This window comes from Phoca vitulina, unplaced genomic scaffold (genome assembly GCF_004348235.1).
Source record: "Phoca vitulina isolate PV1807 unplaced genomic scaffold, GSC_HSeal_1.0 scaffold7, whole genome shotgun sequence".
NCBI lineage: Eukaryota > Metazoa > Chordata > Mammalia > Carnivora > Phocidae > Phoca > Phoca vitulina.
Window position 1 is genome coordinate 6,010,753 of NW_022589710.1, and position 11,310 is coordinate 6,022,062.

Below are 11,310 nucleotides of genomic sequence, written 5' to 3' on the forward strand. Positions count from 1 at the left end.
CAAATAAATAAATAAAATCTTTAAAAAAAATAAAAGATGTTTTAAAAGATTCTATTGAGGTTTCTCTTAGATTTGGTGTTTTTTCCCTCTAATAAGTACATTTTTCTCATTGTAGCCTCTAACTTACTAAAGACACTTCCGTAAGAAAGTTCTTTTTTTTTTTTTTAAAGATTTTATTTATTTATTTGACAGAGAGAGAGAGAGCGAGAGCAGGAACACTAGCAGGGGGAGTGGGAGAGGGAGAAGCAGGCTTCCTGCTGAGCAGGGAGCCCGATGCGAGACTCGATCCCAGGGCCCTGGGATCATGACCTGAGCCGAAGGCAGACACTTAACGACTGAGCCACCCAGGTGCCCCATAAGAAAGTTCTTATTGTTGTATATTTGTCATGTGTTCATTAATTTTAATAAAGCTCCATAATTCTAATACCTTTATTTCTCAAAGTTTCAGAGATACACAATGATACCACGAGCAAATTGCCTTTCTTTTAATTACAGCTTTGCTTCATAGATTATTGAGAATTGAAACATTATCAAATAGTAAAAGTTATAGTGGAAAATCTTTTACTTACTCAGAACAATGTTTTTTTCCAAATCTGATCTAAATGAACAGGAAAAAGTACCTCCCTGAAATCTATAAGCAGCATATAGATTATCAAATGAGTGAAGTGTGAACTAAGAATTAATTAAGATAACATACTGAACAACTTGTAGTAATTTTATGTACCATTATGTTCATTTTAAAAAAGATACAAAGTCCAAACTCCTCAAATTGTATAATAAATATGTGCAGTTTTTGTATATCAATTATACCCAATAAAGTTTTGAAAATAAGAAATAAAGAAAAATCAAGGAAAACTAGAAATTATTCTACATTATATACTTTAAATAATTCTTAATCTGGGGGAAATAACCTTTATATTTTCATAAGGCACAATGGTTACTGGATTCTAATTGCTTCACCATGTCATAAATTCATAAAAGTAGAAATCTTTCACTGATTAAAAAAAATACTCAACAATGAACTAAAATGCACATTTGAAGGAGCATAGTCTAAAATATTTTTCATAGTTCTGAGTACTAGAACCACTTATATATAAAAACGTGAAAGACATTATGTTCTTAAAATATCTGTGTGGCAAATTGAAAGCAACTTTCAGGCACAAAGTTGTTTGTTTTTATTTGTTATTGTTGTTGTTTTTCTGCATGCACCAGTTATATCTGATGACAGCACCAATCTTTAGGTCATTCCATATTTCCTGGAAGTACAGTGCTCTGCTGAGCCGAAAGAGGTCATGGTTACTGATAGTTTAGCATATGTTCCCTTTGCAGGGGCATCTATGTGAAGGTGAGGAAGCAGTATCTCCAAAGGGCAAAAGGGTAATGAAAGAACAAGACCTTAGAATAGGGCCTTGGATAATACTTAACAGAACTGGATCAAAACAAGGGTTCGGGGTGCCTAGGTGACTGGTCAGTTAAACATCTGCCTTCAGCTCAGTTCATGATCTCAGGGTCCTCGGATTGAGCCCCACTTCGGGCTCCCTGCTCAGCAGGGAGTCTGCTTCTCCCTCTCCCTCTGCCCCTCACCCCACTCATGCACGTGCTTGCTCTCTCTCAAATAAATAAATAAATAAAATCTTAAAAAAACACAAGGGGTCAATGAAAGAGATAAAGAAGAAGCAAGAAGAATGAAATCAAGAGAATGTGATGTCATAATTCAAGAAGAGAGATATTTAAGAATGAGCATGCAATCAACAAAGTCAAGTTGATGTTTCTGGATGACAAGCTTACCGTGTAATTAAATAAGACACAGCCTGCCTTCATAGTGTGATATGCTAAGAAAAGTGATTACAATTTGTGTGAGAGGAAAGGTTATATTTCATGTTACCTTAAACAAAATATTTAAATTCACTTTCAATATTGGAAGGAATTACTGTGGGAGAAAGGATGTTGAGTGGTGTTTCAAAGGAAAAATTATTTATCCAATGTGCATATATAGCCAGAATGGAAAATAAGTTGGACACAGAACTAAATAAGTTTTGTTGGTGGATGATAATTTTAATTTCAAACTCCCTTAAAATGACCCACAAAAGAGGGATGTATTCTGCAGACTTTAAATATGTGACATTTGAACATTTACATTATCTATAACATTATCTATATCCCTTCACTTATTAAAACAAAAAAGCATTGGGGCGCCTGGGTGGCTCAGTCGTTAAGGATCTGCCTTCGACTCCGCATCGGGCTCCCTGCTCAGCGGGGAGGCCTGCTTCTCCCTCTCCCACTCCCCCTGCTTGTATTTCCTCTCTCACTGTCTCTCTCACTGTCAAATAAATAAATAAAATCTTAAAAACAAAACAAAACAAAAAAGCATTTTTAAAAAGAAGAGAAAGAACTTCCAGGGGAGACGGCAGAGTAGGAGGATCCTAATCTCACCCCGTCCTAGGGTTACAACTAAATAATACTCACATCAGTGTAAATAACCAAGAAAAGGACGCAAAGACTGGCAGAACAGATTCTCCATAGATAAATGTAGAGAAGAAGCCACATCAAAGATGGTAGGAAGCGCAGAGACATGGATGGGAGCTAAAGGAACCCATGGGACTGTCCACTGTATGGAGGGACAGTGTAGTATGAAGAGGGGAATAAAACAGACCCTCATCCTAGGCACCCCAAGCATGAGGAACTTGCATGGGGAAGATGAGTCCCCATAACATTTGGCTTTGAAAACTAGAGGGGCCAAATTTTGCAAGTTTTAATAATCAGAGCATGTGCTGGAGGGGCTGGGATCATTAGGAGAGTTCTTTAGGAACAAAGGAGCTGGTGGGCACCATTTCCCTCCCCCACCCCCTAGCCTAGACATATGGACACCTGTGGGAACCAGTGTAGCTCCAACACTCCCTACCTACATTGCTAACAGCATGCCTCACCCCAGCATTCTCCTGTGGATATGCCCCCTCCAGCCAGGCCTTAGTTGGGTGTCCTCCCTCAGCAGAAGTGCACAAAACTTGCTAACACCACATGCCCTGCCTCCACACTCTTCTGTGGATCCACCCCCTCCAATTTAGCCTTCTTTGGTCCCTAGTGGCTGCAGGTCCCCTCCTGCAGCAGACCCATGAGGAATTGCAGGCATCACATACTCTGCCCCTACATTCTCCTGTGGACCTGCCCCCTCCAATATGCCTTTGGCTGGAGCCCATCCAAGGCAGTGCCACAAACCTGACAGTGTACAAGCAGCCTGAACAGCATCAGCACTACTGCAAAGTGACTCCTACCCAGGGACGGAAGACAGCCACGTACACCAGTCCAACTGTGGCCTGAGCAGTGGGCTGGGGAAAGACATCTGGTCTGACTACAGGCCCCACCCTCCAATTAAGGCTTCTCAGTTCAGTGCTACTGCATCTCTGGCAAATGTCTGGTCTGACTCAACTTAAGCCCAAGGTGGCCCCAGACTGGCTTACTAACAACACAGGGACCAAATCCTGCCCACAACAGGCAAAGAGAGCCATTGCAGAAGACTGGACTGAAGGCAAAAGCAGCTCAGCCACAACAGTAGGTCACACACAACACACATAGGAGATACTTGTGAAGTGCCAGGTTCTGGTGAACAGGAGACACTGCACTGCAGAGCACTACAGGACCTCCTCTTCACAAGACCACTACTTTTAAGAGCAGGAGACATAGCCGACTTCACATAGAAACAGATGCAGAGATTTAGATAAAATGAGGAGACAGAGGGATATGTGCCAAATGAAAGAACAGGACAAAATCACAACAAGAGAGCTAAATGAAACAGAGATAAATGATATACCTGATAGAGAATTTAAAGTAATGGTCACATGTATCATATGACCTCACTGATATGAGGAATTCTTAATCTCAGGAAACAAACTGAGGGTTGCTGGACTGACTGGTGGGGGGTGGGAGGGATGGGGTGGCTGGGTGATAGATATTGGGGAGGGTATGTGCTATGGTGAGTGCTGTGAATTGTACAAGACTGTTGATTCACAGATCTGTACCTCTGAAACAAATAATACATTACATGTTAAAAAAAGAAGAAGAAGAAGATAGCAGGAGGGGAAGAATGAAGGGGGGGGAAATCGGAGGAGGAGATGAGCCATGAGAGACGATGGACTCTGAAAAACAAACTGAGGGTTCTAGAGGGGAGGGGGGTGGGAGGATGGGTCAGCCTGGTGATGGGTATTAAAGAGGGCACGTTCTGCATGGAGCACTGGGTGTTATATGCAAATAATGAATCATGGAACAAAAACTAATTACATCAAAAACTAATGATGTAATGTATGGTGATTAACATAACATAATAATAAATAAATAAATAAATAAAAATAAAGTAATGGTCACAAAGATACTCACTGGACTTGAAAAAAGAGTGGAGGACCTCAGTGAGACCCTTAACAATGAGACAGAAAACATAAAGAAACCATTCAGAGATGAAAAACTCAATAACTGAAATTAAAAATAACACTAGATGGACTAAATAGTAGACTATAGGAAGCAGAAGAATGGATCAGTGGCATAGAGGACAGAGTGATGCAAATCAAACAAGCTGAACAGGACAGGGACAAAATAATAATAGAAAATGAAAACAGACTTGGGGAACTCAGCCACAACATCAAGCATAGTAACATTCACATTATAGGAATCCCAGAAAGAGAAGAGAGAGAAAAGGGGCAGAAAACTTATTTGAAGAAACAGCAGCTGAATGAAAACTTCCCAAATCTGGGAAAAGAAACAAGCATCCAGATGCAGCAGGTAGAGAGAGCCCCCAACAAAATCAACCCAAGGAGGTCTACACCAAGACATATAGTAACTAAAATGGCAAAAAGTAGGGACAAACAGAATATTTTAACGACAGCAAGAGAGGGGCACCTGGGTGACTCAGGTGGTTAAGTGTCCAACTCTTGATTTTGGCTCAGGTCATGATTTCAGGGTTGTAAGATCAAGCCCCAAGTTAGGCTCCACACTGGGCATGGTGCTTGCTTAGGATTCTTTCCCTCCTTCTCTAAAAACAAACAAACAAACAAACAAACAAACAAAGCAAGAGAAAAGAAAATAGTTATATACAAGGGAAACCTATCAGTGGATTTTTCAGCAGAAACTTCAGGCCAGAAGGGAGAGGCATGATATTTAAAGTGTTGAAAGGAAAAAACCTGCAGCCAAGAATACTCTATCCAGCAAAGCTATCATTCAAAATAGAAGAAGAGATAAAGAATTTCCCAGACAAACTAAAGATAAACAAATTCATAACCACTATACCAGTCCTACAAGAAATGTTAAAAAGCAGACTCTTTGAATGGAAAGGAAAGACCATAAGTAGGAGCAAGAAAAGTAGGAAGCACAAAGCAGTGCAATAAGTATATCTATAAAAAACAGGCAAGGGATTCACAAAATATAAGGATGTAAAATATGACACTATATACCTAAAACATGGGGTGGGCAGGAGAGGGGTAAGAAATAGGTTAAAACTTAAGCGACCACCAACTTAATATAGATTTCTATATGCAGAAGATGCTATATTACAAACCTAATGATAACCACAAATCAAAAACCACTAATATATATGCAAAAATAAAAAAAAAGGAATCCAGGTATATTGCTACAGAAAGCCAGCAAACCATGCGAGAAGAGAGCAAGGGAAGAAAGAACAGAGAACTACAAAAACAACCATAAAACAAGTAACAAAATGGGAATACATACATACCTATCAATAATTACTTTGAATGTAAATTGACTAAGTGCTCCAATCAAAAGACAAGGAATGGTTAAAGAAGCAGGACCCATCTATATGCTGCCTATAAGAGACTTTTTCAGACCTAAAGACACATGCAGATTGAAAGTGAAGGAATGGGAAAGCATATATCACGCTAACAGAAGTGAAAAGAAAGCCAGCCAGAGTAGCAATACTTATATGGGACAAAATAGACTTTAAAGCAAAGATTGTAACAAAAGACAAAGAAGGACATGATAAGAGAAGAATCCAACAAGAAAGGAACAATCCAACAAGAAGCTATAACAATTGTAAATATTTATTCACCCAACATGGGTGTACACAAAGCAGCTAATAACAAACATAAAAGAAGTAATCAATAGTAATAAAATAATAGTAGGGGACTTTTAACACCCTACTTATATCAATGGATAGATTATTCCAGCAGAAAATCAACAAGGAAACAGTGGCTTTGAATGGCACATTGGACCAAGTGGATCTAACAGACATATTCAGAACATTCCATCCTAAAATAGCAGAATACACATTCTTTTCAAGTGCACATGGAACATTTTCCAGAATAGATCACATAGACCAGAAAATAAGCCTCAACAAATTCAGAAAGATTGAAGTCACACCATGCATCTTTTTGGATCACAAAATTGTGAAATTAGAAATCAACCACAAGAAAAAATCTGGAAAGACCACAAAAACATGGAGACTAAATAACATGCTACTAAACAAAGACTGACTGAACCAAGAAATCAAAGAAAAATTAAAAAATACATGGAAACAAATGAAAATGAGAACACAACGGTCCAAAAACTTTGGGATACAGCAAAAGCTATTCTAAGAGGGAAGCTTACAGCAATACAGGCCTACCTCAAGAAGCAAGAAAAATATCAAATCAACAGCATAACCTTATACATAAAGCAGCTAGAAACAGAAGAACAAGCAAAACCCAAGACCAGTAAAAGGAAGGAAATAATGAATATTAGAGCAGAAATAAATAAAAAAGAAAGTGAAAAAACAATAGAATAGATGAGTGAAACGAGGACTTGGTTTATTGAAAAGATCAACAAGATTGACAGACCTATAGCCAGACTCATCAAAAAAGAAAAAAAGAGAGAGAAGGAGGACTCAAATAAACAAAGTCACAAACGAAAGAGGAAAAAAAACGACCAACACCACAAAAATACAAAGATTATGAGAATATTATGAAAAACTGCATGCCAACAAATTGGACAACCTGTAAGAAATGGATAAATTCCTAGAAACATATAACCTACCAAAACTGAATCAGGAAGAAATAGAAAATTTGAACATACTGATGACCAACAATGAAATTGAATCAGTAATAAAAAAACTCTCAACAAAATACAAAGAAAATTCTCAACAAAATACAGGACAAGTCAGCTTCACAGGTGAGTTCTACCGAACATTTAAGAAGATTTAATACCTATTCTTATCAAACTTTTCCAAAAGATAAGAGAAAGGAAAGCTTCTAAATTCATTCTACAAGGCCAGTATTACCCTGTTACCAAAGCCAGATAAACACCTTAGAAAAAAGAAAACTACAAACCAGTATCTCTGATGAACACAGATGCAGAAATCCTCAAAAATATTGGCAAACCGAATCCAACAATACATTAAAAAAATCATTCACTACAATCAAGTAGCATTTATTCCTGGGACGCAAGGATTGTTCAATATTTGCAAATCAATCAATGTGATACATCACTGTAACAAGAAAAAGGATAAAAACCATATGATCATTTCAATAAATGCAGAAAAAGCACTTGACAAAATACAACATCCATTCATGATAAAAAAAAAACCCCAACAAAGTAGGTTTAGAGGGAACACACCTCAACACAATAAAGGCCATATATGAAAAATCCACAGCTGACATCATACTCAATGATGAGGAAGTAAGAGCTATTCCCCAAAGGTCAGGAACAAGACAGGGCTGTCCATTCTCACCACTTTTATTCAACATAGTACTAGAAGTCCTAGACACAGCAATCAGGCAAGAAAAAGACATTGAAAGCATCCAAATCAGTAAGGAACTTTCACTATTTGCAGATTATATGGTACTATATAGAGAAAACCCTAAAGACTTCACCAAAAAATTATTAGAATTGATTAAAAAAATTCAGGAAGGTTGCAGGATACAAAATCAATACACAGAAATCCATTGCTTTTCCTTACACTAATAATGGAGTAGAAGAAAGAGAAAGTAAGAAAAACAATCCCATTTACAATTGCACCAAAAATAAAATACCTAAAAATAAACTTAATCAAGGAGGTGAAAGACCTATACTCTGAAAACTATGAAATGCTGATGACAGAAATTGAAGACAACATAAACAAATGGGAAGATATTCCATGCTCATGGATCAGAAGAACAAATACTGTTAAAATGTCCATACTACCCAAAGCAATCTACAGATTTAATGCAATCTCTTTCAAAATACCAAGAGCATTTTTCACAGAACTAGAACAAATAATCCTTACATTTGTATGGAACCACAAAAGACCTGAGTAGCCACAGCAATCTTGAAAAAGAAGAACAAAACTGGGGTATCATAATCCCAGATTTCAAGATATATACAAAACTATAGTAATCAAAACAGTATAGTACTGGTACAAAAATAGACACATAGATCACTAGAACAGAATAGAGCCCAGAAATAAACCAATGAGTATATGGTCAATTAATCTTTGACAAAGGAGGCAAGAATATGCCTTGGGAAAAAGTCTCTTCAACAAATGGTGTTAGGAAAACTAGAGAGCTACATGCAAAAGACGGAAACTGGGCCACTTTCTTGCACTATACACAAAAATAAACTCAAAAAGGATTAAAGACCTAAATGTGAGACTCGAAATCTTAAAAATCCTAGAAGAGAGCACAGGTAGTAATTTCTCTGACATCAGCTGTAGCAACATTTTTCTAGATATGTTTCATGAGGCAAGGGAAACAAAAGCAAAAATAAACCATTGGGACTACATCAAAATAAAAGCTTCTGCACAGCAAAGGAAACCATCAACAAAACTAAAAGATAACCCACTGAGTGGGGGAAGATATTTGCAAATGACATATCTGATAAAGGGTTAGTATCCGAACTATATAAAGAACTTATGCAACTCAACACCAAAAAAAATCCCAATTAAAAAATGGGCAGAAGACATGAACAGGTATTTCTCCAAAGAAGACATACAGATGGCCAGCAAACACATGAAAAGATGTTCAATATCCCTCATCATCAGGGAAATGCAAATCAAAAGCACAATGAGGTATCGCCTCACACCTGTTAGAATGGTTAAAATAAAAAACATAAGAAATGACAAGCATTGGTGAGGATGTGGAGAAAAAGTAACTCTCATGCACTGTTGGCAGAAATGCAAACTGGTGCAGCTACAGTGGAAAACAGTATGGAGGTTCCACAAAAAAATTAGAAATAAAAGGGGAGCCTGGGGGGCTCAGTCAGTTAAGCCTACTACTGTTGATTTCAGCTCAGGTCATGATCTCAGGGTCATGAGATTAAGCCCTGAGTTGGGCTCTGCACTGGGCATGGAGCCTGCTTAGGATTCTCTCTCTCTCTCTCCTTCTGCCCCTCACCTACTGCTGGCAAGCACTTGCATGCATACTGTCTCTCTCTTTAAAAAAAATTAGAAATACCATGCTATCCATGAATTCCACTACTGGGTATTTACTCAAAGAAAATGAAAACCCTAAATTGAAAAGATAAATGCACCCTTATGTTTATGGCAGCATTATTTAAAATAACCAAATTATGAAAGCAGCCCAAGTGTCCATTGATAGATGAATGGATAAAGATGTGATACACACACACACACACACACACACACACACACACACACACTGGAATATTACTCAGCCATAAAAGAGAATGAAATCATGCCATTTGCAACAACATGGATAGATCTAGAGGAGATAATGCTAAGTGAAATAAATCAGTCAGAGAAAGACAAATACCATATGATTTCACTCAAACATAGAATTAAAAAAAAAAAAAGAAAACATAGAAACAAAGAAAAAAACCCAGACTCTTAACTATAGAGACAAACTGATGGTTACCAGAGGGGAGGTAGGTAGGGGGATGAGCGAAATAGGTGAAGGGGATTAAGAGTACATTTATTATGATGAGCAGTTTGTAAGGTATAGAATTGTTGAGTCACTATATTGTACACCTGAAACTAATGTAACATTGTATGTTAACTATACTGGAATTAAAATTTAAAGAGAGAAAGAGAAAGAGAGAGAGGAAGGAAGGCGAAAAGCTGTCATTGCTTTTTTCTTTTATGATGGAATAACTTACTACCAAACAGTAATTTATGTTTCTCAGATTTTTCAAGATTTTATTTATTTATTTATTTATTTATTTATTTATTATTTATTTAGAGCATGAGCAGAGGGGAGGGGCAGAGGGAGAGGGAGAAGCAGACTCCCCACTAAGCTAGGAGCCTGATTCGGAGCTCCATCCCAGGACCCTGGGATCATGACCTGAGCCAAAGGCAGACGCTTAACCGACTGAGCCACCCAGGTGCCCTCTCAGATTATTCTATTGTTCCTATAGTTCACCAGTCCCACTCTACACAGGACGGGAAGTGTGTTTTCTTAAGGTAGTATATTGTACCAAGAATACTGCTGTTGTTCAATGAATATAAAACAATAATTATAGCAAAAATTATTCTGGCACCCTAAATGAGGCTGATACTTAGCAATGGAAACATGCAAAGGGAAGAATAAAATAAAAGTACTTATGGTACCTTTTGTTTATTGCTATCAGACACCTATGTTACTTTATTAATTCTCATGATGTCTTTTAAAGGTTCTGTTATTTAAAAAAAACAAAGGTTCTGTTATTTTCATCTACGATTTGGAGGAAGTAACTGAAGCACAGAAGGACTTTCTGTCTCCTAATCGAATGGCAAATTAGATGAAAATCCAATACCCACAAGTTACTAGATACCAAAAACATATTAACTTCATGCCTTAGTAGCTATTTACACATATGTATGTGAGATCTTTCTTTCAAATAAAAAGGAAATATAACCAAGAGAAAACAAAATGAATATTTTGTTTTTAAAGAGCTATAAATTTCAATTAAAAATCCTTAACTAAAATATCTTAGTGTATCTGTTAACCAGTGTAAAAAAAAATAAAGAAAAATTTAGTAGTCTAAGAATTAGAACAGGGGATAAAATAATCCTGGGATGAGTCCAGTACCTTTTGTTTATCCATGGGTGGATTATCTGCTTTGTGAATTATTCATGACTAATTTTGAATCTTAGAGCTATATTGCCCCACTGCCTGGTTAGCTCCAAGGCCCTTTCCTCCCACTACCCAGCTGGTGTGTGCTCAGGAAAGACAAACTCTTTTTAATATGAATCCAAGCAAAACACAATTAGGAAAGCAAATGTGCTAGAAAAATAATAGTATCATGGATTACAAAGCCAAATAGGAAAGATCTGAATGTTGCCTACCTTTTTGAAGTATCCAATTGCTGTTTCCATGTGATACTTAGGTAACTGAGTTGGGCCAGTCATATCACAAAGAG